Here is a 26,995-nt window from a genome sequence, read left to right on the forward strand (position 1 = left end):
AAGTTAAACATCTCCAACATAGAAATGCATTATTTATTTATTTATTTGATTTATTAATTTGATTTATTTATTTATCAAGCATGTATAAGATAACAGATATAAGTATTCTATATTATGAATACGAATAAATGGGGACATTAGGACAGGGACGGTAGGCACTTTGATCCGCTTATGCACACCCCTTACCTCTTAGGAATGGGGTGAGGTCAACAGTAGACAGTCTAAGGTTAAAGTTGTGGGGTATAGAGGAAGAAACCACAGTGTCAGGTAGTGCATTCCAGGCATTGACCACTGTTGCTGAAGTCGTATTTTCTGCAATCAAGTTTGGAGAGGTTTACCTTAAGTTTGTATCTATTGTGTGCTCATGTATTGTTGTGGTTGAAGTTGAAGTAATCATTGACAGGTAGGACATTGTAGCAGATAACTTTATGTATTACGCTTAGGTCAGCCAAAAGTGGCATAGTTCTTAGTTGTCTAAGCCCAAAATTTCAAGCGGCATAAGGTACTCTGTTGCGAGCAGAGAAGTGGAGGACTCATCTCGTAAAATATTTCTGGACTCACTAAATTGTATTAATGTCCGCAGTGCGGATTCCAGATAGATGAGCTGTATTCGAGAATTGGTCTAGCAAATGTTTTGTATGCTCTAGTTAGCAGTACAATATTGCCAGAGAAAAAGCTACGCAATATTAGGTTAACAACTCTTAATGCCTTTTTGGCAAAGTTGTAAGAGTGGGCTCTGGAACTTAGATCATTAAAGATGAGTACTCCAAGGTCCTTGACAGAGTGGGGGTCGTGACAAATGAAGGGGAACCAGTGATTCATAGGCTATAGAGAGCCTATGTAAACATATGTCAGCCATCAAGAAACTAGCCAAATAATTGTCAACTTAGAACCCAGGAAGAAAAAGCCTCCCTCCTTTGCCCCCACCTTTCTCACACAAATGTGTTGGGTTAAAGTTTCATTCTTTAATCCAGTCAAGTTATGTCTGAGAATCTGATTTTCCTCCAATACAAAGAGTTGAGCCATTGACCAGTTGCCTTAGGTCACCTTTTACCACCTGATTACCCTCCACATATCTTATCCTATCTGTATATTATACATTATTTATCTGAGTTTAATATATGTGTCTGTCTATGTGATCCTCAGAGTCAAAAACAAATTGATGGTACCTAATCAGTTAGTGAGTGTTAGACTACAACTCCCATAATGTGAGTATGATCAAGGATATTTTATAGCTTGAACCATTACACTTTCTGCCAGAGTTCAGCAGAAAACATGCAGGTCTTCAGACATTATTCAGTACTTGGCAGAAAGTTCTAAAACAGGTTTGTTCAGAATTCTGGATTATACTAATTATGTCAAGTATATTTAACGAAAATACACTGAAACTTTGCAACAATTGCATATACAAAATAAGATTATAACTAGTCATTTTAGCACATTCAAGAGGCAAAAACCTTAAAGTAGGCTAATGGAAGAAAGACTTGTTTAAACCAAACTTTCCAGTTGTTTGTTTTAACAGCTTGATCAACTGGATTTAGTTTCCTGAAAATGTGAATGTAGAAATTCTGCTCTTAATTACTCCTGTACAATATACTTCTGTGCATTTAAGATACAATAATACAATAGCAGAGTTGGAAGGACCTTGTAGGTCTTCTAGTCCAACCCCCGGCCTAGGCAGGAAACCCTATACCACTTCATACAAATGGCTATCCAACTTATAACCAGATAACTTTTATAAAATCTGAGGTGACTTATCTTGCACTTTGTTTGTAAACCTCAACAAAGAGTGTCTAGTTTGGGCACTCTCCCAAATCTCTGGAAAGAGTAATAGAGAAAATAAGCATTAAAAGGGAAAGAAAGACTGCATCTAAAAAGTTAATTTATTTATTAAATGTACCAATCATTTTTCATTCTTAGAAATAACCCAAAGCTAGGTATGATACACAATAAAACAATAGAACCAAATAACATTTCAACTGTTGAAAAACCATATACCGTATTTTCCTCCTAAAAGTGGGTGAAAAGTTAGGTGCATCTTATAGACTGAATGCGGGCATTTTTGGCCTACCGAACCCTCAGTGCATTGTGGTTTTGCCCTTCTCAGGCCCCAGAAGCACTCTGCAAAAATGAGCATGTTTTAAAACGGGCTGTGCAGAGCACTGCAGAGTACTTCTGGGGGACTGGAAGGGTGAAAACACAATGTGTGGAGTGCTTGGGAAGCCCAAAAACGGGCCCGTTTTTGGCCAAAAAGGGACATGCAGAGCACTGGAGAGTGCTTCTGGGAGCCGGGGAGGGCAAAAACGGGACACACAGAGCCCAAAAACTATTTTTTTCTTGTTTTCCTCTTGTAAATTTAGGTGTGTCTTATAAACTGGAAAATACAGTAAACAGGACAACTGTTCAATAGCATCAAGAAAAGGCATAGGCCTGATGAAAAAACAAAAGTCTTCAGAGGTCATCTCCAACTTACATGGATCAAAACCAGTCATAACTGAGTAAGAGAGTGTGTTCCGCAATTATGAGTGTTACTTCACTTGATGATTATTGAAGGAGCAGAAATGAAACTTGGTACACTGGATGGACCCATGTACAGTATAAAAGCCTTTTGAAATCTTACTGGGAAAGGGTAAATGGGTGGTAGGGAGGTTAGGCTTGAGTCAGCAGTTAGGCATATAATATAGTATTACTTGATATTTGTGGAGAACAACTATAGACGGTTTCGATATCAGCATCCAGTTCCAAAGTGATAAGATACTTGATATTTTTCAAATAGGAAGCATTATTTCACCAATTTGCAATTATTGCATTTTTCGGAGAATAAGACGCACCTTTTTCCCTCAAAAAATAGGCTGAAAATCTGGGTGCATCTTAAACACTGAATATAGCATTTTTTGCCTCCCAAAACCCCACCCCCTTCACCAAAATGGCCGTGCAGAACCTTTAGGAGGCTTTCAGAGAGCTCCTGGGGGCTGGGGAAAGCAGAAATGAGCAAAAAATGGCCCGTTTTTTTAGCTCAATTTTGCCCCACCCCGCCTAGGAACACTCTACAAGCCTCCTAAGGACTATTCATGCCTTTTTGAAAAAAAAAAAACCTGAGTCCGTTTACACAAAAAACGGGCCGTTTTTGGGAGGTTTGCAGAGTGCAAATACTTTTTTAAAATTTGCCTCTTCAAAACCTTGATGCGTCTTATACTCCAAAAAATGCGGTAAGTACTTTTATGGCAGTTTTCGCATTATAACCTTATGAATGAGCTAAATCAAGTCAGGCAATATGTTGATTGTGTTGCATGTTGTGTTGAAGAAACCTGCTTTACATTGTTACTTATCCTAAGCTCAGAACTGACAACCTGATATCTTCCACATATTTTGGACTACCTGCCATACACCCCGGACAAGGATACTGGAACTTTTACTCCAAAATATTTATTTGGCACCAAGCTGGAGAAGGCTGCCCTAGTCCTCCATAAGGTAAAGGTAGAGGTAAAGGTTCCCCTCGTACATATGTGCTAGTCGTTCCTGAGTCTAGGGGGTGGTGCTCATCTCCATTTCAAAGCTGAAGAGCCAGTGCTGTCTGAAGATGTCTCTGTGGTCATGTGGCAGGCATGGTTAAATGCAAAAGGTGCATTGAGCACTGTTACCTTCCCACCAAAGATGGTTCCTATTTTTCTACTTACATTTTTTATGTGCTTTCGAATTGCTAGGTTGGCAGAAGCGGGGACAAGTAATGGGAGCTCACTGTTATGCAGCGCTAGGGATTCAAACCACTGAACTGCCGACCTTTCTGATTGACAAGCTCAGCGTCTTAGCCACTGAGCACTGCATCCCTTAGGTTAGCACTATTGCAATTGCCTTAAGATGAGATGGACTTTTCCCCCCTCCTCATTTGGAAGAAAATGTGACGTCTCTGTGGTCATGTGGCAGGCAATATTTATTGCTCACCCAAGCAATAAAAAAGTAGGCAGCTGATAAAAAATGCTGACCCTAGTCAACACAATAATTGGTAAACGTCAAGCAACACACAGCTTGAATAGGCTTTCAAGATCATGAGTTCCCATGGCCAAGTACAGTGGGTCACTTTAATATTTGTCTCCCCTGTTGCCGCAAAGTACACAAATCACAGTCATTGCTGTAACAGCCAGTAAGAGTCCTTTTGAAAACAGTTGTCTTCTTCAAGTGAACCCCGGGATTCCTTAAAAAGTAGCCAGAGATCAGCACACTTCTTTTTGTTTAGAAACATGAATGTTTTCCAAAGTCAAAGTCATAGATAGAAGGTACAGTTCACCAGCTTTCTCTTACACTACTGAACAATGCACTGTGGTTTCTTGATCGCAAATAATTTTGGAGAAATGAATTGAACAAAGTACAGGAATTATTTACTAAAGTATATTATGAACTTTATGGAATTTGTCAATGTAGGTAGTGTTTGGCATTTAGAATGGGGAAATATAAACTATTTCAATTAATACAAATCCCACAATTTTATTTTTAGGCAAAAAAAATGTTGCTAGAGTCAGAAAAGGTCTAGATTCAAAAACTCCTCAGGGAGGAATTTAATCATCAAACATTTCAGCAATCCTTCGCTTAAATTAAAGTGGCTGCTCAAAGGCAAATTCTACCTGGCTGATTTCAAAGGTTGGGGTGGATGATAAATCATAATGGCTTTATTCAATTGCTTTAGATTGAACCTGCTACCCCCAAGCTCCATTTTAAGGAGGAAAGACAATAAAAAAAACTATAATGTGAAATAAGCATGCTGCACTCAAAAATAATAATATAAAAAATCCCTCCCAGGCATTTGGTTTTTGCACATTTTCAAGCGCAAGTCAAAGTTGCATAGATCTACACATTATTTAGAAGCCATTTTGTTTGCAATATTTTTAATTAAGGTCTGGATTTTAAAATGCAGATGGTCCTCAACTTACAACTGGTTGCATAGTGACTGTTCAATATTTTGCAGACTCCCAAAAGATACTTGTGACCCAGATTCAAAGTTCTGATGGCTTCTCCCTGTCACGCAATTGCATTTTGGGCACTCGGCAACCAGCTCACATTTATGACCGTTGGCAGCTTCCTATAGGCATGTCACGTCAATTTATGTTTTTTTTGCCAGAAACCAGTATTTATTTCCAGTTTACAATGAAAACCACCTGTTGCTTTGCTTAACATCCACGGCATTTGCTTAACAACCATAGTATTTGCTTAATGACTGAGGCAGTAGCTTAAAATCCACTGCAATAATGTTGCAAAACTGGGTCAGTCATGTGAGTGCCTTGACTTATGAAATCTGGGGCTCCACTACAGTTGTAAGTCAAGGAGTACCTGTACTATTTTCCCTCTTGGATTTGGGAACATGACAACATCCTACATATCCTAACTTCAGAAAATACATTTTGTAGTAGATGATGATCTACTATGGACACTGGACACTGGAAGTCTTTAAGAAGATGTTGGATAGCCATTTGTCTGAAACAGTATAGGGTTTCCTGCCTAGGCAGGGGGTTGGACTAGAAGACCTCCAAGGTCCCTTCCAACTCTGCTATTGTATTGTATTGTATTGTATTGTATTGTATTGTATTGTATTGCATTGTATTGTCTTGTATTGTGTAGTATTGTAGTATTATAGTATTATAGTATTGTATTGTATTATTGTATTGTATTATTGTATTGTGTAGTATTGTAGTATTGTATTGTATTATTGTTGTATTGTATTGCATTGCATTGCATTGCTTTGCATTATTGTATTATCAGGCAGAGTCCGAATATGATGTCAAACACTTCATCAGTTTGGAGTTGCTACACTACAACAAAAGACCAACCCCACTCACCCACACTGCCCTCCGTGACTCTTATCTAGCACCAATTTGCCTTGATCATCAAATTATTGTGCATAGGTAGCATGTAATAAATTTGTAGTGCTTTGAACTTAACTCCTGTTCCTGATTACTTTCACCTGACCATGTACTGTAATAGACTCTTAAGAGAAGCATGTCTTATATATCATATGAAAAGTCTAAAACATTGTTTCTAATTCAGAATAACAATTCAGGACTGTGTGTATATAAAATAGGTATTTTGATATACAGATGAAGGTGCTAGGCTCGAAACTGGGAGACCGTGAGTTCTATTCCTGTCTTAGGCACAAAGTCAGCTACGTGAACTTGGGCCACACACTCTCTCTCTTTCTCTCACCCTTAAGGAGGAGGCACTGGTAAACCACACCCAAAATCTTGCCAGAAAACTGCAGGGACTTGCTCAGGCAGTTGCCAGGCATCAACATTATCTAGAAGGTACACACAAACATATACACTACATACAAGAGATCAATGAACTGAAAACCACACACAATTTATTCCGATAGTATAGGTTTACTCAAATAATTTATGCCACTCCTTTCTGTAACATATTCAAAACCACATGAATATGTACAGATAAGACTTATTAGAAATGAAAGCAATAATGAGTGGAAATTTAGCTGCCCATTAAGAAATTAGCTGCCTTAGCTGAACAGCATCAGGAAGCACAGAAAAGAGAAGATTTTCAATTAAAAATAACATGTTAGAAGTCAGGATCTAATAACCACCGAACTCTTGGAAAATGCAAAACACATTGCAAGCAGCTCCTCTGTCTGATTTTTGTATTCTTAAATACAGACTAATAACTTGAGGCATATGAACAATTTCTGCCCACATTGTCACTCACACACTCATGCAGGCAGGACATGTGAGAACATAAGAGCAGGAGACAGCAGCAGAGAAATGGGCACAGAGCTAGAAAAACATCTGCTGGTTTTACTAAAAATACTATATGACTTGTACTAAATACACAATGACGACTGATGTTTAGAGGAAATTGTGCCCCTGTCATTTGGATAGAAAATGAAAAGTTTAGATACCTCTTCCACCTACTCCTGCCATGTGATGTTACAGTATCTCAAAATAGACCAACCAGAAACAAATCAACACTCAACAGTATTTCCCTCTTAAAACCTCAATTTCTCTTGGTTCCATATTTGCAAGGCTTTGTGGAATTGATTGCCTAGCTCACTCCAATCAAGATATTTTTAATGCAAAATCTTTCAGATACCACAAAATGGTCTATGTTCAGCATGAAAAGATTTTGAAAAATCTGATTTTTTAATCCAGTTGCTATAAATTGTCATATAACAAAAAAGGATTATCATTGGCTAGTTTACTCTTATAGATATTATAGAGGCTACTTTGAAAGTTCCTATTTTCAAAAATATCTTCATCATAACCCCAGAAACAAGAATTACCCTGTCATCTGTACTTAATAAAATGCAACTTTGTACATACGATCTGATGTTACTTAGAAAGCAAACCAACATATTTCCATTTTTGCTCTACAACCAGCATGATAAATCTCACCAGTATGATACTATAATTTAGACTCTTTACAAATTTTTAATCTGCTGATCTGATTGAGCACACTGGAGGCAAATATGTTTGTAGTTCATTACAATTATTTCTAAGGGCCAATAAATTTGCAGGGTTGGATGTGCAGTTATTTTTACTATCTATAACAAAGTCTTTTCATTGCTTTTTAAAATGACCCTTCAGTGTTTCTATATTGAAGAAAAATCAACTACGTTACCCGAATAATATATGTTAAAGGGATATTCAGAATAAATTGCAAAGAAGTCTTAAAATAAATCAAAGCTAACTTTCTTTCAAGCCAGACAATAGTTCCTGTAGATAATTAGAAATCTGAGTAGTACAACCAAATTAATTTATTTAAGAAAATACTTTGGAATATTTTCAGCCCAAGTTTAAAACACCAGAACACCACTGAAATCAGCAGTATAAAGAGATTTAAAAAAAAACTGGTCATAAACACACACATACAACTAATTTGCTTGGAAAAGACCATCCTTTGCTAAACAGGACCCTATAAAGAGGAATTTGCTAGATCTTTACAATGGTTGAATTCAGGCAACAGAGACTGAAGTCAAGTTCCCCCTGAAATAAAAAAAACTTTTTCAACTAATTTAGTTTAGACTCTATCACTACTTTACTGAGGAACATTAAACATGTTTTAAAACCCAAGTGATTTCTAACAGTTTTCCTATCCAAATATATTTTCCAAATATTGTTATGTAAGTAAAATTTGGACCTCAAATGCAACATCAGTTGCCGAAAGCAAATAGAGGGTGATATACAAATAACATATGTGCAATGCCCACAACATTACCATCTGATGATACAGACAACTGGGATAATGAACAGAAAAAGTAAACTTCCAAAGAATCTTGTAAAAATCAGAATTAAATTAACACCAAATGCAAAAGTTCTTCACTTAGAAAAAAATAAATCAAATACAAAAGTAACAGATGGGAAATACCTGTAGTTGGTGTAATTGATATCAAGAAAAGTGAGAAAATGATTGACACTGGGTATGTTCAAGCAGAGGTTGGACAGCCATTTGCCAGCAATGCTTTAATTTGGATTTCAGTATTGAAGTGGCCCTTTCCAATACTGTGCAGATCATACACAAAACCATGCATAATGTCTATGTATCAACCAGGAGAATAAAAAAGACAATAAATATTTTTCCAAATACTGTTCTTGCAAGCTTACCAACTACCCTTTTTCCACAAAATAAGACCTCCCCAGATAATAAGCCCTCCCCCCAAAATATTGCCACACAGCAGCAGCCATGAGGTGACCACACTCGCCGCCTCCTGCACCTCAAAAATAATAAGACCTCCCTGAAGATAAGGCCAAGTGTTTATTTCAGGGGTCAAAAGAAAATAAGACCCTGTCTTATTTTGGGGGAAACACGGTAGTCTTTCAAAAATTAATCTCATTTTGTTTCAAAGTCGGTCACCATAAAATATCCTGTGACACCTAAAAATATCAATCTGTATAATCATATGAAAAAATAGGCATACTCCACAAAAATGAACAGGACTAAGAATAGAATATTTTATTGACCAACTCAAATTGGAATTTGTCTCCTATGCATAAGCTCTCAGTGTACATACAAGCAACAAAGTATATAATCGTAAGTTACCAATAGAAGAAGGCAGTAGAAAAGATAAGAACGATAATACCATAGTAATGCAGCCATAGTACATGGGTAAATATCCTCAGGCATAAGATTGTGCTGTGGGAATGATAGCATGGGGGAAAAACTGTCGCTCTGCAGGCTGCTGGCCCACAACCATAGAGCGTGCGCCCAGAGTGACCACTGCCGAAAGACTCCGGTTGGAAGTCACGGAAAAAGCCAGGCTGGGATGGCGGTGCCTTGGCTCCATAATGAGAGCTGGGTCATGCATCGTGAGGCTGGGAGGTGGGTGAGCGAGAGCGGAACAGTCGCTCACTGGCATTTGGAAGGTGCCAAGCCGCGGGAGCCAGGTGGCGGCGAACAGGTGCTCACACGGCTTGGGATACCCCTAGGTCAGTGAATGGCGCTGTGCCTGGCTGCAAAGGGGGTTTGCCAGGTGGCTGCTCATGAGCATGGTCACTTCATGGCTGTTGTGTTGTGCTACTGCAACAGCGCAACACAGCCATTCGCCCATGAGGCTGTGCCCAGCTCTCTGGGAGCCCACTTGCAAAAGAGCAGCCGCCCGGCAACCCCCTCTTCAGCTGGGCACAGTGCTGCTCACCAACCTAGCGGTATCTCAAAGGCGCCAAGCAACACAATCACCTTTGACTCCCCCAGGTTCCTGCGGCTTGGCACCTTCAGGATACTGCTAGGTTGGTGAGCGGCGCCCTGCCTGGCCATAGGTGGGGGGTTGTCCAGGGGGCTTATATGTGGGAGGGGGGGTTATATTTTTGCCCACCAGAAAAATGTGGCATGGCTGTATTATGAGGACATGTCGTATTTTAGGGGAAACGCGGTAGGTGTGTCCTGGGAGATGGGTGTGTGTGTCTTGAAACAGTTTACCGTGTTATATATATATACCGTGTTTCCCCAAAAATAAGACAGGGTCTTATTTTCTTTTGAACCCTGAAATAAGCACTTGGCCTTATTTTCAGAGATGTCTTATTATTTTTGAGGTGCAGGAGGAGGTGAATGTGGCTACCTCATGGTTGCTGCTCTGTTGGAATATTTTTTTGGGATCACCATCCCTAGATCAAAATAGCTCTCTGAGATCTTCTGAAAGAAGGTTATAGATGTCTTTTGAGTCTGGGAAGGCATTAAAAAAAATCTCCTTTAAGTTGTGCTCTATTTATGCAAGCATCCATAACATTTTCTTAACAGAACACAGACGTTTTTGCCATTGCATCTTTCCAAAACATTTTTAACTTCTCAGTTTAGCCTACAGATCTAGTATTTCTGTAGCCTCCCATCAAAAAGCTACCCAGCCCTGTTTAGTTGTTTGAGATCAGCCAAGGTCAGCAAGGTGCTGGGCTGTATAGCTGATTCAAGAAAAATATGGCTTAAAGAGCTTATCTTCAGGCTAAGGTGAGTTCAGCTGTTTCCTTTAAAATAATAAGATTTAAATTACAATATGCTTTCCAGTCTACCATAGCAGATTTAGAAATTGTGTGAAAGAATTGTACTGAAGTAGCAACATCCATCCTTTTAATAATATCTCCCCTGCTAGGTACAATCCTGGTGTCACTGGATCTTTAGTTCTGCATTCCAAGCAATTTAGATTTTCCACAAAGAAACTGAAGATACTCACAATTCATTTTTAGTAGATCTCAAATGATACCAAAGATTATCCAGACCACAGAAACCATCTGTATCTTTACAGCTGTAGCAAAATAATGGTCCTCTAAATCATTAGCTATGGAAATCTGTTAAATCATTTTGTTGATGAGGTATACTCCATTTGTCATAGTCTCATCACAAGCTAATAGTTTGAGCCAAATTTGAAGCATAGACTTAAAATATTTAATGGATGTGATTAAAGGAGCACAAAGCAATTACTGTGGTTCCCCCAAAGTAAGACGGGGTCTTATTTTTTTTACTCCCAAAATAAGAGCTTGGTCTTATTTTTGGGGAGGTCTTATTATTTTTGAGGTGCAGGAGGCGGTGAGCATAGTCACCTCATGGCTGCTGCTGTGTTGCAATATTTTTGGGGAGGGCTTATTTTAGAGCATGTGCTTCAAAGCCCGATTGGGTTTATTATCCTGGGAGGTCTTATTTTCAGGGAAACAGAGTAGAGAGGTAAATATTAATGAAATATTTTCTGATTAACTTCCACAGATCTTCAAATATACATGAGCTAAAATAAAACACAGAGACTTTAGGCATTTATACACTATAACAGAATATGACTAAAATGAAATATATATTCTGATTTAAGATATGATTATCTGCGATTATATATACAGAAAAGCACCAAATGTGACTTCAAATTGTCTAAAGGACCAGGCACACATATGTTATTTTTATCTTTTATTACAACTGCCTCTCCATCCATACATACTACCTCTTTAGTCTTCAAAACTAAATAGGTTCATTTGAGAAATAACATTAATACTTCTAATCTCAACCTCCCAGTAAGGAGAATTACAGCAGGTAATCATACTTTCCACATTATGTTAGCTGTTCAGTTTCTTATTTCAGCATCCCTCATAATTAGCTACAAAAAAACCTAAGCCAGGGCAAGAATAGGTTTCAATTATAAAGGTGCAAGGTAACATTAAAGAGCTTACATTTGCACACTTGGATTGTGGGTCATTAATTCACTGGAAACAGCAGCTCGCACCCTTCAACTGACAAGTGAAAGGATAATTCATCCTTTCACTTTAAAATGTTCACATTTCTTGCAATCAAGAACAATGCTTGTACTAATGCAAGTAATTTCTTCAACTTTTTTTAATTTGCTGCCCAAAGTGATAATCTGATATGATAGCTGCAATGTATACTCTATCATTTAATCAATATTAAATGTAATGACTTCCATAAGCAGCAACAAGCCAACAAACAGAAAGCAGTCAGATGTCAGCTGAGGCCAAGGGAAAATAAAAGTGAGCTAGTATGCTCTTTTTAGCATAGCTCCTGAATTCCCACCTCCTCACCATAAGATAACTTTGCTGAGAGAACCATATTAGGAAGTCTTTCCATAGTGAACAAAATTTATTTACAAACTCATCACAGAAACAACAGATCCATCAGATTATTCCAGAATAAGAAACCAAACACAAATACAAAATCTGAACAATTTTGGATGTTTTTACAAATAAAATAACACTCTATATAACTACTAATCTAATTCTTCAAATGATGTAGCCTTGGTAAATACTGATAACAGAAGCATTGCCACTATTTTAAAATTCCATACTATTAAAAAATTGCTGCAGTGGAAAACTAAAGCATTTTCATAATCTTAAATTATGAAATTGTTCATAATTTATTAAAAATAAATGTCGAATTTATTTTTTAAATGTTTATTATGTACTGTATACCTGTCCAGTTATTCCTTCAAACAAATATCCAAGGAAATTTGTTTCAGGGAGCTAACTCAGAACCAAAAGTTTTACTTTTACTTTTTACAATTACTGGCAACACTTTCCTGATAAAAGCCTGTTGATATATTTTCATCAGAAAAATATTCAGTCTGTTCCTTTGAATCTTTTCTCCAGAGAATACGTATATAGAAAAAAGAGAATATGTATATACAAAAAAGCAACTTGCTGAAAGATCCAGAAATTAAAAATCTGAACTGCCACATGACAGACTTACAATGAAATTATTGCTTTGCATTATTACTTTGCATTAACTATCCAAATTTACATGCTATGTCAGCCAACAGGCACTACAATTTCAGAATTCTGTGGTTAGTCTTTCCCCTTGTAAGGAGTTTAGTGCCACTGCATTTCATGAATCTGAGGAAAAAGTATAGATAGTCCTCGACTTACGACCACAACTGAGCCCAAATTTTTTGTTGCTAAGTGAGACATTTGTTAAGTGAGTTTTCTTGGCAACCTTTCTTGCTGCAGTTGTTAAGTGAATCTGAGGTTGTTAAGTTAGTATCACATTTGTTGGTTGAATCTGGCTTACCCATTGACTTTGCTTGTCAGTAGGTGGTGATCACATGACCCAGGGACACTGCAACCATCATAAATACGAGTTGCCATAAATACGGGTCTAAATTTTGATCATGTAACCATGGGAATGCAGCAATGGTCACATGAAAAGTGATGTCACTTTTTCCAATGCAGTTGTAACTTCAGACAGTCACTAAATGACCTATTGTAAGTCAAGAACTACTTGTATTGTCTGATGTGTGGGTGTGGGTGGGTGGGGGGAAGTAAAGTTTAAAATTCCTAGTCAGCCACAAAACTCACTAGATATTCTTGGGCAAATTAGGGTTATTAAAAAGTTAAATGAATTTACAACTTAAGATTTGATTTATTTTAAAAACACATATATTACATTTTGAAATACTAAGAATATGCCGATGTAATAACATTACAATCTGTCAAATTAAACTGCAAGGGCAGAAGCAATAATGACTTTCTAGGCAACACAAAAATATTTAAATTGGAAGAACTTAATAAAGAGAGAGTAATCGGTTAAGATATGAAAAAAAATGGAATTATTTGTCAATTTGCAATGCAGCCAATTCCACAGGACTTGTGGGTGGTATACAGTAGCACACAAAATAGGATCTAAATGTATTTTGCCCTATCCATATGCATAAACCCTCTAGATCCGTGATGGCGAACCTATTGCAGGTGTGCCACAGGTGGCATGTGGAGCCATATCAGTGGGCACACGAGCTCAGCTCCGGCGCGCACATGGTTTGGGGGCCTTCTGGGCCCACCAGAAGTCAGGAAACAGGCTGTTTTCGGCCTCCGGTGGGCCTCCTGGGGGGAAGGCAGTTTTCACCCTCCCCGGGCTCCTATTGAGTCTGGAGCCTGGGGAGGGTGAAAAATGGGTCCACCGTGCCATTGTGTGCCAAAAGCAGGGGGAGCATCGGGGGGGGGGGTCGTGTGCATGCGTGGGGGGGAAGGCACATAGAATTATGGGTGTGGCTGTGCCCATGCACAACCCCCCCCACACTCCCCCATGCTTTTGGCACACGATGGCAAAAAGTTAGCCATCACTGCTCTAGATGCTGGTTCAACATCTTCAGTTTAGTGCATAACAGTAAGGTATCAAATATTAGCTCTATATTACAATGGCTTGCTCTTAAGCATATAAACGCCTCTTTGGTTTCATGAAGTTAATAAACAGCATGGGGGGGAAACAAAGAGCCCTATATGACTCCTTATTGGAACTCCCATGAAGTCAAGCTCTTTCTTCCATAACACTTGACTGGAATTACACACTTAAGTAAGAGGGAACCTTGCAAAAGTATGCCCTCTACTCCCAAAGCTTATAGGCAATTTAAAACAACGTCACAGTTGATAGTATTTATATGGTATGCTATGAGAAACTGACCCTGGGAGATTAAGAGGAAGAGCTGCAGATTAAACAATGTTCAGATAAGAGGCAGATGAGCCCACAGAAGGAATAGGGGTGTGGCAAATATTTCAGAAGGGACCTTCCTTAGTTTCTTGAATTGCAAAAGTGGGGATGGGGGGTAGGAGAGAGACATGTTTTCAGACTTGCAACATTCTATTAATACCATATCACTTTACAATAAAGATAGAACTAGTACTTTTCAAGTTGGACACTTTCATTTCGGGTTCTCTGAAGCTGAGGCCCAACCACATTCTCTAAAATGGGAAGGCTGCAGACTTTATGAACTTTGTCCAAGGAGAATCTTGAGAAGGGAGCATATCACCACCTCTTTCACAGAGGGACTGCCTTCTTTCTCAGAGAGGCAATTACCACCACATGGCTCCAACCACACACTCACTTTTCTAGCAACATGATCAACCAGGATACAAGAATTGCACAACTGCTAGTTTCCAAGGGACATATGATTGCCATTTGGGACCTTTACTTCCAACTTCCAACAAGAACATTCAATGTGGAAGCCGGCAAAACTGTAAATAGCACTCATATAATACAGGATGCAAATTCTTTTCCTGTACAAATCCTAATTCTCATGGCATTCACAGAATATACAATATGAAAGAAAATAAGAATATAAATGAAAAACTAGTTTCTAAAACATTATTGTGCTTCCAAAGTTTTTGTATATTAGGAAAACATTAAATGAAAGGCGGTAACCGTTAATGAGCTATTTTGATCCAGTAAAAGTATCATGTTTGCAAACTTTAGGCTATGGAACAAGTACTCATAACCGTTTCCTGTTTTCATTCGCTCTCTGTGCTACAAAACAACATTGTTATCATTAAAAACTGTACTTATTTTTGTCTATTTTATTTTGGAAAAATTAGACTTAATATTAGACACATATAATGTATTTTAAAACATAAATCTTTCAACTCCTAGTAGAAAATATTGTCATAAATGCCTCTTTCCCTTTTATACACAAAGGAACAGAACCAGAGAGAATTAGCATTAGCTAATGATACACAACCATATGGCAAGTTTAACAAATCTAATTGTTTAAAAAAAATCAAACACAGTATTTTTGATTATAATGAATAGTGATTACTCACAAATTGTAGAAGATTTAGAAGCAGCAATGACTGGGTTTTTTTTGTACAATCTATTTTAAGTGTCTGCCCTTACCTCATTTGTATATGAAGAGTCTATTTTCAAATGCCCTGTATTTCTTTCAACATAAAAGCAGTAATCTTTTTTTAAAAAGTTTTTAAAAAATTAAAGTATATTAAAAGCTATTACTTAACATTTGGGCAAATGGAATTTTTTCAAACTCCAAAAATATTGACAAAGAATATTTTATAGAAAGTCTTCTGATATTATTGATCAACTACAATACATTACATATGAATACTCTAAATTATTTTCAATTTAAGTGCCTAACAGTCAAAACTTTAAGAAATGTTTAAAAAATAGCTTTTGCCTTTAACCTCAGGAACATATTAGTATGATAACCTTGAAAGATGCACTTTGCCTTTCAGAGACACTGTCAAGATTTCCATTACAATAAGGAAGTCTCATGTATTCTTTATCTATGTTTCAATAAGAATGGAAAACTAATAAAGACAAATACATGGTCATTTCAAATATTTTACAAGAAGCCTTTTTAAAAATGCATTGACTCAGTACAATTGCAGTTCAACCTATTTTATTCATTTTATTTGTTAAATTTATATATTTTTTCCACAGACGTTTATTTTATTTATCAAATTTTGAAACTGCTTATCTCTTCAGCCTCCAGAGGGAGGCTACATGGATATCTCCCTCAATTTTGCCAATACAATAACTTTATATGATAGGCTTCACTGAGAGGGTGAATTTGAACCTGGGTCTCCCAAGTTGTAATTCAACAACTTAACTAAAATATAACATTGACTATTACTTAAAAAAAAAAAAAAAAATCCAATCGCAAGGGGAAAAAATGGTGTGTTCTAACCTGCGTGGCCAGCAGATGGCGCTGTCCGAGACGCCTCTGATTGGTTTAGACGTGCCTGCCGGCGGTGGGAAAACCACAGGTTCCCTATTGGTTCCCCGTCTGATAGCTTACCATATAAATAGCTGTCAGATGGGGTTGTTCGCTGTTCCGTTTTGTCAGAGTTAATAAGTTAATAAAGCATTTGCTTGTACATCAGCCTCATCTTTCATTGTCGCCTCAGAACATAAAAGTTGTGTTTAAAGTATTCCTATATATGTCAAACACGGGTGGCCTAAGTCACATTTTTGCCTTTTCTATTTTTAACTCTGTACTGCCTTATAAAATAAACATAAAATATTATTCACTCACAGCTAAAAACCAATCTGATTTTGTCCAAATCATCAAAACTGATATACCAACTCCCTCCATAATAATTTGATTTAATTAATTTAATTTAATTTATTAAACTTCTAGACCGCCCCCTCTCCCCGAAGGAACTCGGGGCGGTGTACAGGTACAAATTTAAAAACCATACAGTCGATAAAATACATAACTAAAATTGAATTAAATATCCCCTGTACAAATTTATAAAAATTAAAAACTTAAACCTTAAAGCCAAAACCGTAAAATTTAAAAATACAAACTGAGGTGGGAAAGCTGGAATTAGGCCAGGCCGGCTACGTGAAACAGGTGGGTTTTGAGTTTCCGTCGGAAGGAGCTGAGGTCCGTAGTCGTTCTAATGTCAGGGGGAAGGTCATTCCAGAGGGTCGGGCCCATCACAGAGAAGGCCCTTCCCCTGGGCATCACCCGCTGGCACAGCCTAGTGGACGGCACCCGGAGGAGTCCCTCTCTGTGTGAGCGAATCGGCCGAAGGGACGTATGGGGCAGGATACGATCCCGCAAATAGCTAGGTCCCATGCCATGGAGCGCTTTGAAGATGATAATCAACACCTTGAAACGCACCCGAAAAGCCACAGGCAGCCAGTGTAGCTCGCGCAGGAGAGGTGTTACGTGGGAGTATCTAAAGACTCCCGAAACTACCCGCGCGGCCGCATTCTGAACCAACTGCAGCCTTCGGGTGCATCTCAAGGGGAGCCCCATGTAGAGAGCATTGCAATAGTCTAGCCAGGACGTCACAAGCGCAGAGTGACTGTGCGAAGGGCGCTCCGGTTCAATAGGGGACGCAATTGGCGCACCAGGCGAACCTGGTGAAACGCCCCCCTGGCCACGGCTGTCACATGGTCGTCCATTGACAGCCGGGTATCCAGAAGGACGCCCAAATTGCGTACCCGATCCACAGGGGCCAGATGTTCGCCCCCAATGGCCAGTGATGGAGTAAGCTGGTTGAACCGGGGCGCCGGTAGCCACAGCCACTCAGTCTTGGACGGGTTGAGCTTGAGTCTGTTACTTCCCATCCAGATTTAAGACTACAATTCGTTATGCTTGGGGTTTTTTTCAAATCAAAATTTCCCCCTATAGGTAAATTATGCTTCTTGTGTTTTTCAAAATGTCGGAATAACTACTCAGCAATTATAATACTTTGCTCCAGTTAGATATCTCTACAGTAGATATCAAGAAGTTAGTTTCAAATATTAACCCCATGAATATGAAGTCTAAGAGCTACTTTTTCTGCAAGTTGGAGAAGGAAGTCCAGAAGGAAAACAGTCTAAACAATGTTTGATTAGCCTATGTTGCCTGACTCAAATCATTCACACCCTCCACATACTTCACCATTTATGAGTTTCAAGGTTCAGGCAGTGAAAATAACAATTGCTTTTGCCAGAACAGAATAAGGACAGATATTCTGCCTCAGTGATATTTTATTAAACTTGTATCTCTTATTTCCACCAGGAATAGGCAAATAATAAATAAAAATAACATTAGAATTTTAACTTTTCAGAAGTTTAGTTCAATACTTCATTGGGCCTCACTCTTATTTTCATTTACTTCTTGATCTAATTGTGGTACCACCATGTATATTTAATTAGTAAACTAGACAAAGTATCATTAGCACACAGCTTCAGGACTAAAGCATCAAAATGTAGCTACTAAGTTAGCATTAATAACCTTGTCAATGTATAATTAAACTTTACAGGCTGAAAACCTATATTTAAACAAAAAACACATCATCTTTAGTTAAAAATACAGGGTTGGAATATCTAATCTAAATATCCATTACAAAAGAGGGGAAAGGCAATTTTTGCTCATTTCCCCTTCTGAGGATCAGCCCCAAGAAACTGTGGGACAATCAGGGTAGGCAGATAAAGATGAAATAGACTGAAATAATATCACCACTCATTTTCTCCAGTGGAAACCCTAGTGACAAACCCCATTCATGGTGGAATGCTATAAACTTACAATAGTGCTATAAAACTTCACTCTCTAAAAAGAATTTTAAAATTTGAATTACAATGATAGAAAGGATCCTGCCAAGTACAGCCTTGTTACACAAGTTGCAGATTTACAGGAAGACTAAAAAAAAGCATAAGGAAACGACTTGGCAAGACTTCGGAGTTACTGAGAAATTGAACTATTTCCACATTTTGCTTTTCCCCAGTTATGACCAATATTTGATGCAATATTGTTATTCAGAAATCCCCAAATAAACATTTCCCCCCAAAAAAGGAAATGTAAAGTCTATTAAAGAACCTTTCTGTAGAAGATCTCCTACTCCCAAATTTCATATGTTCAGTCAAACAAATTTTCCCAACTCTGGAATTTACAGTGAGATATAGTTGTACTGCACAAGGAACATAATAAGAGGAAATATCCCAAGTTTGTTTCCATCTTCACCATTCAGAATATGGCAAAGACCAAAATGTATTAAAATGATAGTATATGTTCTTCATAACTATCAACTATGAGCATACAATACAAATAAGTATCTAGACATTTTGCTTTACCTGCTCAACAATCAAGTTTAAAACTTAAATTTGCCGTAATCATATTTAAAACCCATTTGCACTAAACCTATATTAAACAACTACTTTGAATGAATCACAAAGTTCCAAAACCATTACTTTTTTTTAAACTTCAAATTTGTCACTAATTTCTGTACTGAAGAGGTAAGAAATAAGAGTGTTCTTGCTAACAGGACATGATGCATATATGCTAGCTAATCTTTCAACTCAAGTAAATCCTCAGAGACATGCAAATACAAAAAATCCCAGGCGATCATTCAGTCTTTGACATAAACCGATTTGGTTAAATATCTAAATCATGTAGAAACTTTAACAGATACTGTAAATTCAATACAAAATAGCATGAATATTTAACATATTAATATGTTAAATTTATACTATAGGAATATCATAGATATACATTTACTTACATATACCAAAACTATTTTTAGAAGTGACTTGATAGAACACAATACAGAAATATATTTTTAAAAAATCAAATAATGAGACTGTAAACCACTATGAAAGAAATCATCAACATGCTACAACTAATAATAAGACTGTTGGGAATTAAACATCAACTTCTAGGCTTTAATGTTACTTCTTTCCCTTATCTTAAAGTAAAATAATTACAAGGAATAAATTAAAGCAATGAGATGTAGAACAGTACTGTAAGTTTAATGATAAATATAACACTATAAATGATAATAGTACTGTTTAGAACAAAAAGTACATTTGCTTACAATTAGATGTCCAAAAGTACTGTACGCAAGAGATATCCCCATTTGATAGCATCAGGTTTTCACTTGCATGTTTTGAAAATATGGATGAAAAACAGGCTTTTCAATGTGAAGTCTGAGTAAGCAAATGCAACCTTTATACATATTTGCATAAAAGTCTGACTCAGAATTGCAATTTAAGCACATTAGAGTATATTCTATCGCTACAGGTTGATATTCATATCAAACAAGGTCAGTATCAGATCTACTGTTTGTTTCTGTTCCAATAACCAACTACCTGATACAATTATCAAGTCTTACATAAAGCTTCTCAGAAAAGGCTGTTATGGAAATTGATTTCTTCCTAGCTTTATTAATCCAATAACAGACTTACTCCCCCCCCCACACACACACACCTTCTTTTACCTTTCCGGGCTAATGACAAAACCGAAACTGCATATGAATTACCTTTAGAATTTCGTTAAAAGCCTAGATATTTTTGCAGACTCATAAAACAAAGATGTTATCCATAAATTTTCTCTTTAAAAACAACAGAGCCACAGGAAGCCCCCATTTACTAAAACATCACCTAAGCAAGCTGCAGATTGAGACACAAAGAAACCGAAAGGCACTCCACCCTCTACGAGAATATTTCATATAATACTTGTTTTGTGAAGTCAGCCAGCCTAAGATTTTCCCCTTTAGCCATAGCCCAGCGGAACAGCTACAAGAGCGTGAATTCATCTCCGTTTCAGAATCTCCCTGGTTGACGTAGACCGTCCTCCAGGAAGTGCTCCAAATCTGGCTTTTCCACGCAGGGCTTCGTCCAGACAAGTTTCCAAGTTTCCCAGGCAAGGGGGAGGGGGAGATTTCCACCACCACCCCGGTCTCCCTTTAAGAAAACGGGAAGGAAACTGCGGCCCGTTTTCCACTGCGGACAACCCCCAGAGACGCCCCCCCCCAAACGCAGGCAGGGATTCACATATGTTGACCTTCACCTCGACTCTCCAATCCACCCTTGACCTTTGCAAGGCATCGTCCGCTGCATCTGCTGAATGGGAAGCCCTCCAGCAGTCTCCCCCTCCCCCAGGCTCTGGAAAGCAGGTGCGAGCGTCTGGCAAGGGAGCAGCCGAGCAACTCTTGACTGTGGCGCCCAACAGCCGCCTTCCGCGCTGTCTGTCTTAACGCCCGTTCGGGTAACAAAGAGCCAGGAACCGAAGCGGGGAGAGAGAGAGGGAGGCGCCTTCAAGATCCTTCCACCCCCGCCGCCGAGACACTCCTCCTCCTCACACCCCAGTCGTCACCGAGCTACTCACCCAGCGGCCGCGGCAATTCGGCTGCTTCAGACCCGGGCAGCTGCTTCCCCAATTCTACGGAACCGGGAGCCCCGGTTACTCCAAGAGGCCTGCGTGTCCTTGGCTGCCCGGCGCTGGGAACGGCGGGGGGAGGGGAGCGGAGCCGTCTCCTCCTGCCGCAGGGGCTCGCGGCGGCCGCTGCAACCAACATTCACGGCGAGGAGATTCCCCCCTAACGCGCGCCGAAGGGGGAGGCCCGGCCACGGAGCGTCCCGCGTTCCGCCCGAAAACCCCGCGCGCGAGAAGGCGCCGGTCGCTCGCGTCGCTGCTGCTGCTGCTGCTGCTGCCGCCTGCTTTGCCCTCCTACTCCCTTCAACTCTGCTGCTCCGGCTTTCTCCGCTGCCAGAAGCAACAGACTGGGCTCCGACTTGACTCCGCCCCCACTCTGTAGCGCGAGCGGGGCCTCACGCGCCGGGCCTGCCGAGAAGGAGGAGGTGGGGGGGGGAGGGAAAGGAGGCGGCCCTTAACGCGCGCGGGTTTAAAGGGCCGGTGAGTGCCGAACGAAAGGCCGGAATGAGAGGCTGGAAAGGGAAAGGGGCGGAGGGAAGCCGTGGCTGAGGCGGGGCCACTCAACTAAGCCAGCGCCTCGCTGCACGTGGACTGCCAGCGTTGCTGCACGCTCCCCCCCCCCCGCACGCCCTCCGCCTGCCACCGAGTAGGGAGATCCCCACGGCCGCTGTGGGTGAAGGAGGAAGCAGGTTTGCTTGACGCGTATCCATCAAAGGAAGCGGCGTTTTCTACTCGGCGCCGTTTTGCATTCCTTTTACTTTTGGGACGTTCTCATAAAACATTCCTCCTCCCTTCTCTCGTCCAAGGTAAGCAAAACTTGAGAGATGCATCGACCCAGGAGAGGTGCTTCTCAATGCAAAATAGCGTGGTACGTAAGGACAAGCTGACAGCCCAAACTTGGTTTTGAAATCTTCCCGAGGATATATCCTATCCTTTTAATTCCGGCCCTGTTCCCCCCCTTTCCTTCAAATAATTCCCCTTTGCGAGATAGAAAACTTTCTTTGGTGTACAGGAATTTCTAGAGCAGTTTTTTTTTAAAAAAAAACTTGTTGCAGCAAAAGCAAAATTAGATTTGGGCCGCTCTAGTTGTTTAGTCTTTCGTCTGCCAAAAAATCTGCTTATTTTTCTTTCGGGCCTAACTCATATTGAATTGTGTTCAAGTAGAAGTGAGTGTAAAACAGAAATTCGGGTTTTATTCCAAACCTGGAATAAACCATTGCAAGGAGTTCCATTTCTGTTTTGATTAGCAGACCTTCAGCCTGTTCCAGTTTTTGGCTGAACAAGATAGTGTTAGAGCCCCTCCCAGTGGCATCCACTGCAAGTAATTAGGAAACCAAGGTGATGTGTGATGATGATGTCATGATAGAGAGATGCCTCCATTATATATACCTTCTGACAGGTATGCAAGTTGTTGCATTGGAAGATGATAAGCACATTTTGTCATATTGCCCCCTTCCTGCTTCAATAGAGGCCCATAAGCCCTCCTCTTATCTTTATCTGCCAAAAAACAGCCATTTGGATGAGAAGGGGATGCCTACTCTTCAAAATCAGTAGAAATAATTGCCTGTTTTGTTTACTAACTTTGCACTTTTCCAGACAATGAAGATGAACATGAAATTTCCAAACTCTTTGTAAAATAGGGGGAAGGGGTGTTTTAGTGATGAACATCTATGGAGATTCTCAGTCAACCAGATCATGGTTGTCCCAAAAGTGCTTTTTCAAGAGGCAACGGGACTTTCTGGTTTTTCTTTGAAGACGTGTTGCTTCTCATCCCAGAAACTTCTTCAGCTCTCTCTCAGTTTTAGTGATGAACTACGCCATTTTCTGGGTTTGTTAGCATAGCCAGCCGGATATTCTGTCCAGCTCGCAGGACCACAATAAGACTCACCTCTTGCCTGATACTGGCCACATGCCTGATTCCTTTGGCTACCCTGCATTATTCCTGAAGAGATAGACTCCGCTCCCCTCTGTATCCTTTCCCATATTCTGTCATCATAAAATCTGTCTGTGTACTTTGAGTTAGGATGAACTTCCTTTCACTGACCTCAATGGGAAGACAATTTCTGGTGTCACGTGGGCTCTAGTTATGCTACAACAGCATGATCTTTGATTACAGCACGTGACATATCATTACTTTCCCCTCCCCTTTGTTAAACCGGGGTGGGCATGCCAGCACGTGACACATCCGGCCCCCGTGCCACGAGTTTGACACCCCTGGATTAGAGGGATATTAAATACTGCCTAAAGCATGTTCCTCCATGTGCCTCTCAAGTTCTGCCCCCAGCTCTACCCTTTTTGTTGCCTGCCTCAATTGACAATGTTCCATCAGTATATTTCACTAATTGTCATGGTGCCCTATCTCAACTTCCATCTCGTTCCTTCCCCTCCTAAAGTTTTTCAGCTGGCAAATCCTGAATAAATCTGAAACTTCAAAATCATAGTGAGCAGAGCCTTTTCAGCATGTGATGATTTCAAAGTAGTAAATCCTACAAATATTAGATGTGATTTCAGCCTCCTCAAAAAAAGAAAAAAGACAATGTATCTTAAGATGTGATAGAGATCAGAAGACAGAACAATGTTCTGATAGTTTGGTTTTTGTAGACAATTTGAAAAAAAAAATCGAAAACTAGCCATTATTAAGAGAAGCTATGACATATACTGCATCCCTTATTATACAATTCTTGTTTGTCAACATTGAGTAAATGCCTACCACGTAAAAGAATCAGTTGGTAACCAAGTTCTTTCTGTAATCACAACCACCAAACAAGTTTATTTTTAGCAGCGTGGGCAAAAGATGCAAATATTTCTTACCTTCGTATATTTGCCTAAGATAGTATCTTTGAATGACTTTAATTGCTTAAATGAAGGGTGAATCCTACCAAAAAAAACAAGGGCTTCCATTTAAGAAAGCCACATCTGAATGATAACATGGGAGATATTTTTTTCAACATTTTTTGATGATTGGTTTTGCTCTTTCCTCAATTATAGTTATTATGAGCCAGAAACCCAGCTCAAAACACAGTTCTGAAGAAATGGGGAATTATTGTTAGAACAGTACAAATGAGACGTGTGTCATTACAGCTAAAGCTAATTATACCTTTCAAGGTCAAAAAAAACGTCTCCCCATTATATTATAGTCTGATTTTTTAAATGGGGGATTGTATTAAGATAGGGCTGTAGTAACAACCTTTCAGTAATCCATTCCTTTGACCAAACAGTAAGAGAAATAGATGGGACTGTGAGACATGTATACCGCCAGGAGTGAAAAAAAATGATCCAACCAATTTAGTAGGCTGTTTGCAATCATATCTCCTTCAGAAGAGCTTAGGTATATAAAGTGATACTTCTGATCTTAGGGAAAGAGACCCAAAACACTCTTAAGAGAATTGGTACTCATTCAACTACCCAGAGCAAATTATATCAATGAAAACCTGCTGTATTATGCAGGTAGTCCTCGACTTACAACCACAATTGAGACCAAAACTTCCATTGTTAAGCAAGACAGTTGTTAAATGAGATTTGCCCCATTTTATGACCTTTCTTGTCATAGTTGTTTAATGAATCACTGCAGCTGTTAGTAACACGGTTAAGTGAATCTGGCTTCCCCGTTGACTTTGTTTATCAGAAAGTTGCAAAAGGTGATCACGGGACACTGCAACCATCATCAATACATGCCAGTTGCCAAGCATCCAATTTTTTTTATCATGGGACCATGGAGATTCTGCAACAGTCATAAGCACAAAAAAACAGTTAAAAGTCACTTTTTTCAGTGCCGTTGTAACTTTGAACAATCATTAAACATATGGTTGTAACTCAAGGACCACTTGTATAGTGTTTACTATATTGTTAATATTTCAGTCTTTACCAGGGAACTAAGGTGCCACTATGACTACAGAAGCTTTACTTTCATTCCCCAGACTATCTCAAATCAGTAATTTGTAATGTGGGAGAAGGAAAAATATTAAATACAAGGAGAATAATTGAAATCAGTATTTGATCTCTGTAGATTAAAATAAATGAAATAAAAATTGTTTTTTTGTCTTCATTCGACCCTCTTCTTTGTCTTGTGGCCCCACCTATTGTTTGAGATACGGCTCATAACATGCTATTCCAAAGCCAAGCAAGGCCTTGGAAAGAAAGAAATTGCACATATCCCTTATCTATCTTATCTACTCCAAGAATTGGCAATGACCATTCCTAGCTTCTCTTTCATTCCTGTTGGAAGTAATTAAAAATCTGATTTGGACATTTTATATGCAAAGCTCTATCACTGACACGAAACCTTTCTCAACAGAGCCATAGAGTGTTATGTAGAACAGGGTCTCCAACCTTGGCAACTTTAAGACCTGTGGACTTCAACTCCCAGGATTCCTCAGCTTTACTGGCTGAGGAATTCTGGGAGTTGAAGTCACAGGTTTTAAAGTTGCCAAGGTTGCAGATCCCTGATGTAGAATACACTTTTGTTATTCATTTTCTAACTTTTGGAATATATTTCCCGACTGCAATTAAGAACGTAAAAGGGGTTTGTGTGTGTGTGTTTCAAACTGTATTTTGTTTAATCGTCCAAATTACTTTTTTATCACGGTATAAATGCACACATAATACATAATGTCATTCTTAATTCCAGCAGTAATGCAAAAATTATAGTGAAGCATTGGCTCTCAGGAGCAAGGACAACCTAACAAGTTGGATTTAGCATAGGACATATGAACAGTTACCCAGTGTTCTTACCCATCCACACATTAACAGCTTCCAGGCATTGGTAGAGAATTGCAATGACATCACTTGGTTGATCTAAGATAGAAATGTAGAATTACCAGTAGGTATCATCAACATATTGATGATAGCCTTCTCATATTGATGTGTGATCTCCCCCAGTGATTTCATATAGATGTTTGGAGCAAGGAGAGGATAGATGCCCCAGAAAGAAAGGACCTTGGGCTTATGACTCCTCACCCACCAGCTCCAGCTGGGACAAAGGAGAAGACTAGTCTTCTCAGCTGGTCCAGAAAGTGCAGTTCTAGTTAGGAAGATTCATTCTAACAATTTTGTTGTTGAATATCTACAATCTTAAGAAATAAGGGTAAATCTGCTTCTGTTAAAAAGAAAGGATTTTTCCTATTTTTCATGCTGGCAGATGGTTTCCTAGGCTCTTGATTATAATCTGCATTTCATATGCATTTGGCAATCTTTTATACACCAGCTGCTTTCTGGGTCCCACAAACAGCACCTGCAAACATAAATTTGTAACTCAATTGACAGCTGCAGAGCAGATGGGCACAGGGAGTCTTATGTGTATGGAATTGCTACCATTTTCCTAGCAGAGTTTGTAGCTTTAATATCAAAATAACAGATCTTTTACAGACAGTGTCCAGCAAGTAAGTGCCATTATGGGGAAACTTGCTGAATTTCAGATTGTTAAAACGAAAGGGAAAATTAAGTTAGCTTGTTTTTCTAGAATGTTCTATAAATATACATGATACACAAAATGACACATTTTGTCTTGTATGGCCATACATAACAGAAGGCAGAATGGAGATGATCAATAAATAAAATAATGGAAGAAACCTAATGCATTTAACACAAGGATATGACTTCATTCTAATTAGGCCTAAGTGTTACCTATTGAAAATGGTTCCTATATAAACAGAG

The 26,995-nt window shown here is 39.1% G+C and overlaps 2 protein-coding genes across 4 annotated transcripts in view; both read right to left on the minus strand.

Annotated features, from left to right (window-relative positions):
• The window catches only part of SUSD6 (sushi domain containing 6), a 55,507-nt gene extending 33,830 nt beyond the window's left edge, over nt 1–21,677 (minus strand). Inside the window, exon 1 of one of the 3 annotated variants that reach the window (XM_081937760.1) lies at nt 21,296–21,677. The gene's annotated coding sequence lies outside the window, so the exon portion shown is untranslated. Of the gene's footprint in view, nt 1–20,568; nt 20,794–20,977; nt 21,206–21,295 lie in introns of those variants that run through there. The other 2 variants (XM_081937761.1, XM_081937762.1) reach the window with 2 other exon arrangements.
• PLEKHD1 (pleckstrin homology and coiled-coil domain containing D1) overlaps nt 1–26,995 on the minus strand; it is a 283,969-nt gene that overhangs the window by 176,161 nt on the left and 80,813 nt on the right. The gene's annotated exons all lie outside the window — the stretch shown is intronic.

This window comes from Natrix helvetica (assembly GCF_964273705.1).
Source record: "Natrix helvetica genome assembly, chromosome: 1".
Classification (NCBI taxonomy): Eukaryota; Metazoa; Chordata; class Lepidosauria; order Squamata; family Natricidae; genus Natrix; species Natrix helvetica.